Source organism: Amblyraja radiata, unplaced genomic scaffold (assembly GCF_010909765.2).
Source record: "Amblyraja radiata isolate CabotCenter1 unplaced genomic scaffold, sAmbRad1.1.pri S45, whole genome shotgun sequence".
NCBI classification, from domain to species: domain Eukaryota; kingdom Metazoa; phylum Chordata; class Chondrichthyes; order Rajiformes; family Rajidae; genus Amblyraja; species Amblyraja radiata.
Window position 1 is genome coordinate 1,411,728 of NW_022630151.1, and position 6,272 is coordinate 1,417,999.

A 6,272-nucleotide genomic window follows, 5' to 3' on the forward strand; every position below is an offset into this window, starting at 1 on the left:
ACAACAAAGGACCATTGAAATGTTTGTTAGACGGGCGATCACGTGGGCCTCGTAGGCCTCGTGTTCAGTGAGACGGTCGCCCAGTCTACGTTTGGAAATGTACTGATTGTTTATTTTCTCTTCTGTCCCCAGCGGTGGTCATTCCTGACGACGCCAACATATACTACGCGGTGGGCCCCGTTGCCAAAGTTCATTTTGTTCTGAAGAAAAAGGACAACTGCAGTCAACTCGGAAACGGATCGGCCAACTGTGGTGTGTAAATGTGGTGTCAAATGGTGTCAACATTCTGGTCAGCTTTGTATAGAACGGTTATTTGGTGTCGACATTGTGATCTGTGTCATGGAGGGGCAGTCGCAACTATCTGGAAGGTGGCATTTATAACTTTTCTCTCTTTTCTGGGATAATGTTGGTATGTTCTGCATAATTCTAACACACACACACACTCACCCACTCACTATCCCACTATCTTACCAACTCTCTCACTCACCCACTCAATCTCACTCCATCTCACTCCATCTCACTCCATCTCACTCCATCTCGCTCCACCTCACTCCATCTCGCTCCATCTCACTCCATCTCACTCCATCTCACCCACTCTCACCCAACACCAACCATCATCACCCGTCACTCACTCCCCAATCACCCGTCACTCACCCGTCAGACACTTGTCAATTACCCGTCACCTACCAGTCCGTCGCCCGTCATTCACTCGTCATTCACCCGTCATGCATTTGTCACCTACCCGTCACTCATCCGTCTGGAACACGTTCAGCACCCGTCACTCACTCGTCACTCACTCGTCAACCTCTCGTCACTCTCAATCACCCGTCACGCACCCATCACTCACTCGTTTCCACCCGTTACGCAACCGTCAATCACCCGTCAGTCACCCGTCACCTACTCTCACACACCAGTGTTGCCAGGTTGAAATTGTAATTTAAAGCCAAACAACACTGGGGAAAAAAACATAAAATACCCAAACAATACCTGAAAAAAAAGGCCACACAATCCTGCCTCGCCAGGACCACAGAACCTCACCGCCTCTCCGGGCCTCTCCATCTCACCGGGCCTCACCAGCTCAATGGGACCACTGAACCTCTCCACCTCACTGTCGAACCTCTCCGCCTCACCGGAGCTCACTACCTCACCAGTACTCGCAACCTCACTGGGCCTGCTGAACCTCGTTGCCTCGCCGCCTCACCTGGGCCTGCTGAACCTCTCCGCCACACTGTACCTTGCCGCCTCACCTGGACTGCCAAAACTCTGCCTCACCGGGCCTTGCCGGCTCAATGGGACCACAAAGCCTCTCCGTCTCACTGCCGAACCACTTTGCCGCACCACCGGACTTTGCCACCCTACCTGGACCGCCGGTCCCCTTTGCCTTACAGGGCCTCACCGCCTCACCGGGCCTCGCCAGCTCAATGGGACCACCGAACCTCTCCGCCTCACCGCCAAACCTCTTTGCCGTACCAAGCCTCGCCACCTCATCAGGATCACCAAAACTCTCCGCCTCACTGCCAAACTTCTTCGCTACTCCACCAGACTTTACCGCATCACCGGGCCTTGCCACTGCACCAAGACCGCTGATCCTCTCTGCCTTACCGGGCCTCGCCCCCTCACCGGGACAGCTGAACCTCTCCGCCTGATTGCCGAACCTTTTCGTTTCACTGTGCCTCTGCCTCAATGGGACTGATGATCCTCTCCGCCTCACCGAGCCTCGCCGCGGCTCTGGGACCGCCGAACCTCTTCAGCTCACAGGGCCGCACTGGGACTGCCAAAGCTCTCCGCCTCACCGGGCCTCGCCTCTCTGGGACTGCCGTACCTCTTCAGCTCACAGGACCGCACTGGGACTGCCAAAGCTCTCCGCCTCACCGGGCCTCGCCTCCTCACCGGGCCTCGCCTCCTCGCCGAGCCTCTCCTCCTCCCTGGGCCTCGCCGCCTCACCGGGCCTCGCCTCCTCGCCGGGCCTCGCCTCCTCGCCGGACCTCGCCTCCTCACCGGGCCTCGCCTCCTCGCCTCGCCTCTCCTCCTCCCCGGGCCTCGCCTCCTCACCGGGCCTCGCCTCCTCGCCGGGCCTCGCCTCGCCTCCCCGGGCCTCGCCTCCTCACCGGGCCTCGCCTCCTCGCCGAGCCTCTCCTCCTCCCCGGGCCTCACCTCCTCACCGGGCCTCGCCTCCTCGCCGGGCCTCGCCTCCTCGCCGGGCCTCGCCTCCTCGCCGGGCCTCGCCTCCTCGCCGAGCCCCGCCTCCTCACCAGGCCTCTCCGCCTCACCGATCCTCGCCTCCTCGCTGTGCCTCGCCTCCTCACCGGGCCTCTACTCACCGGGCCTCTCCTCCTCGCTGGGCCTCGCCTCCTCGCCGCGCCTCGCCTCCTCGCCGGACCTCGCCTCCTCGCCGGGCCTCGCCTACTCGCTGCGGCTCGCCTCCTCCCCGGGCCTCGCCGCGTCTCGCCTCCTCACCGGGCCTCGCCGGGCCTCGCCTACTCGCCGAACCTCGCCTCCTCCCCGGGCCTCGCCTCCTCACCGGGCCTCGCCTCCTCAGCGGGCCTCGCCTCCTCACCGGGTCTCGCCGGACCTCACCTCACCGGGCCTCGCCTCCTCGCCGAACCTCGATTCCTCGCCGCGCCTCGCCTCCTCGCTGGGCCTCGCCTCCTCACCGGGCCTCGCCGGACCTCGCCTCCTCACCGGGCCTCGCCTCCTCGCCGGGCCTCACCTCACCGGGCCTCGCCTCCTCACCGGGACTCGCCTCCTCGCCAGGCCTCGCCTCCTCGCCGGGCCTCGCCTCCTCACCGGGCCTCGCCTCCTCACCGGGCCACGCCTCACCGGCCTCGCCTCACCGGGCCACGGCTCCTCGCAGGTCCTCGCCTCCTCACCGGGCCTCGCCTCACCGGGCCTCGCCGCACCGGGCCTCGCCTCCTCACCGGGCCTCGCCTCCTCGCTGGTGCAGGTGCTGGTGCAGGTGCTGGTGCAGGTGCTGGTGCTGGTGCTGGTGCCAGGACCAGACTTCACAACTCTTTACTGGCTACCCATGCACCATAATCATGGATGACATCATGATCACTGGGCGCAACGCACAGGAACACGACTCAAACCTGAAACAAGTCCTGGATCGTGCCAGAACGTCAATCTCAAACTCAACAGCAGGTTACGGGTCGAGGAAGTGACTTATGTGGGCCACATGTTCATCAACAACAGACTCAGGCCAGACCCATCTAAAACCATTGCCATCAACAAAATGCCAGCACCTACGGGTGGGATGTGACGGCTCTAGGCACGGTAAACTACCTGGGAAAATTCATCCCAAACTTCAGCGAGCTGTCAGCCCCGCTGTGACAACTGGCCTACAATCATACACACTGGTCCTGGCACCAGCACCAGCACCTGCACCAGCATCAGCACCCGCACGCTGAGCTGAATGATCAAGGACTTCATCTCTGGCGACCCGATCACGGTTGAAACCGATCACCAGCCCCTGGTCAGTATCCTCAGTAAACTGATCCACACGGCACCAGTGAGTTTACAACACATGATGATGGAACTACAGAGATATGTCATCAGCCTAACCTACAAACGCGGTTAGGACATGCACTTAGCTGACACCCTCTCATGGGCACCTCACCCAACCTGTCTGATGATGAGCATGAGGGGTACACGGTTCTGATGGTCTCTTGCCTTCCATCTGCGGACTTAGACATCCTAGTGGCAAAAACAGCTGCAGACGAAACGCTACAATCTCTGGACACTGTCGCCCACTGTGGCTGGCCAGACAATCAGCACCACCTGCCTCAGGCTGTCCACCCATTCTACCCTGTCCGAGATGAACTGGTCATTCAAGACGGCATGATAATGAATGGACATAAGGCAGTTATCCCGACATCTCTTCACAGCAAGTGCGTTGATATTGTCCATGGGGGGGGGGGGGGGGGTCCCACTGCAGAAATAACCCTCCAACATGCAACAGTTATGCATTTCTGGCCTGACACGGCTGACTACATTCTCGAGAAATTTGCTGCCTGTCTGATTTGCAATAGCCTGACCCCGCACCAACAGAAGCAATCACTTCTTCCGCACCCCACACTGGACTTACCCGGGTCCACAGTAGCAGCCGACATCTTTGAGTAGCACAGCAAACAATACCTGGTTCTCGTCAATTCATAGAAACAGAAACATAGACAATAGGTGCAGGAGTCGGCCATTCGGCCTTTCGAGCCTGCACCGCCATTCAATATGATCATGGCTGATCATCCAACTCAGTATCCTGTACCTGCCTTCTATCCATACCCCCTGATCAATTTAGCCACAAGGGCCACATCTAACTCTCTCTTAAATAAAACCAATGAACCGGCCTCAACTACCTTTTGTGGCAGAGAATTCCAGAGATTCGCCATTCTCTCTGTGAAAAATGTTTTCTTCATCTCGATTCTAAACGATTTCCCCCTTATCGTTAAACTGTGACCCCTTGTCTGGACTTGTTCTTGTACGGGAACATTCTTCCTGCATCTAGCCTGACCAACCACTTATGAATTTTGTAAGTTTCTATAAGATCCCCCCTCAATCTTCTAAATTCTAGCGAGTACAAGCCGTGTCTATCCAGTCTTTCATCATACGAAAGTCCTGACATCCCAGGAATCAGTGTGGTGAACCTTCTCTGTACTCCCTCTTTGGCAAGAATGTCTTTCCTCAGATTAGGAGACCAAAACTGTACGCAATACTCCAGGTGTGGCCTCAACAAGACCCTGTACAACTGCAGTAGAACCTCCCTGCTCCTTTACTCAAATCCGTTTGCTATTCAGGATGGTATGAAGTCGACTTGCTCAGTACCCTGACCTCAGCCATGGTCATTCAAAAACTGACTCGCTACTTCTCTGTCCACGGAGCCCCCCTAAAGCTGCCCTCAGACAATGGAACTCAATTCTCCAGTCAGCTCTTCAGGGATTTGGTGAAACGCTGGGACTTTCTCCTCACCATCAGCAGCCCCGATTACCCACAGTCCAACGGCCTGGCCGTGCGTGCGGTAAGAAGTGCAAACTAACTAATGGAACGCTCACACAGGGTTGTCTCTGATGTCTATCTCGACTTACTCAATCAACGGGACATTGTCCGTGACCCTCTCCTGGGATCTTCGGCCGAATGACCCGTTGATATAAATGAGACTGTGGGTCCCCATCCTACTCCTTGCAAATAAGTCCCTTTTGGCCTTTTTGATGGCCTTACCAAGGTCGTATCTGGACCTCTTGTAGACCACTGTATCATTGGAGGTGAATGCCCTGTGTCTGGACTTCAGCAGAGTGCAGATCTCAAAGTTCATCCAAGGTTTCTGATTGGGAAACACTCAGAAGGTTTTTGTAGGGATGCAGTCCTCCACACATTTATTTACGAAGTCTGTAACGACTGTGGCCTATTCGTTCAAGTCCGCTGCCGAGTCCTTGAACATTGCCCAGTCTACAGATTCCAAATAGTCCTGGAGTTGTTCCTCTGCCCCCCGACCAGCTCTGTACTGTTCTCACTTCTGGGGTGCACTCTTAAATTGCTGCCTGTAGGCAGGCAGAAGCAGCAGTATGGTCGGATTTACCGAAGTGAGGGCGTGGGACAGAACGATAGGCATTCTTGATGGTGGTGTAACAGTGGTCGAGGGTGTTAGGTTATCTGGTGAAGCAGGAGACATGTTGGTGGAAGTTAGGGAGTGATTTGTTTAGGTTTGCCTTATTGAAGTCCCCAGCAATGGTGGTAAATGCCTCGGGGTAAGATGTCTGGTGTTTGTTGACCACAGCATGCAGCTTCTCCAGACGGATGTTTGCTTGGGTGGGATGTAGACCGCGGTCAGGATGATGGAGGTGAATTCCCTTGGGAGGTAGAAGGGACGGCACTTCACCACCAGATGTTCCAGGTGTGGAGAGCAGGAGTTGGACAGGACTGCCACGTCTGAGCACCGCACAGAGTTGACCATGAGGCAGACATCCCCTCCTCTCCCTTTCCCATATGCCCGTGTACGGTCCATACGGTGGATGGAGAACCCTTCAGGCTGGACTGCTGAGTCTGGGGAGCTGGGGGTGAGCCATGTCTGTGTGAAACAGAACACAGAGCATTCCCTCAGCTCCCTTTGATAAAGCAGCCTTGCCTTTAAGTCCTCCACTTTATTTTCAAGGGACTGTACATTAGCCAGTAGGATGCATTTTAACCTGCGTTTATCTATTTATACTGTTCCATCAGGGACTGGATTGTTTTAGTGTTATTATGTGTGAAATGTTTTAAATTTCATGTGTGGTGCTCCAGTA

At 56.3% G+C, this 6,272-nt stretch overlaps 1 long non-coding RNA gene across 1 annotated transcript; it reads right to left on the reverse strand.

Moving 5' to 3' along the window:
• Positions 1 to 450: 450 nt before the first annotated feature.
• Positions 451 to 891, reverse strand: LOC116969454. Its single transcript, XR_004410761.1, has 3 exons — positions 844 to 891; positions 572 to 627; positions 451 to 478 (listed from the first exon to the last, which is right to left on the reverse strand). It is a non-coding gene; the product is annotated as an uncharacterized LOC116969454 (long non-coding RNA).
• Positions 892 to 6,272: the final 5,381 nt, after the last annotated feature.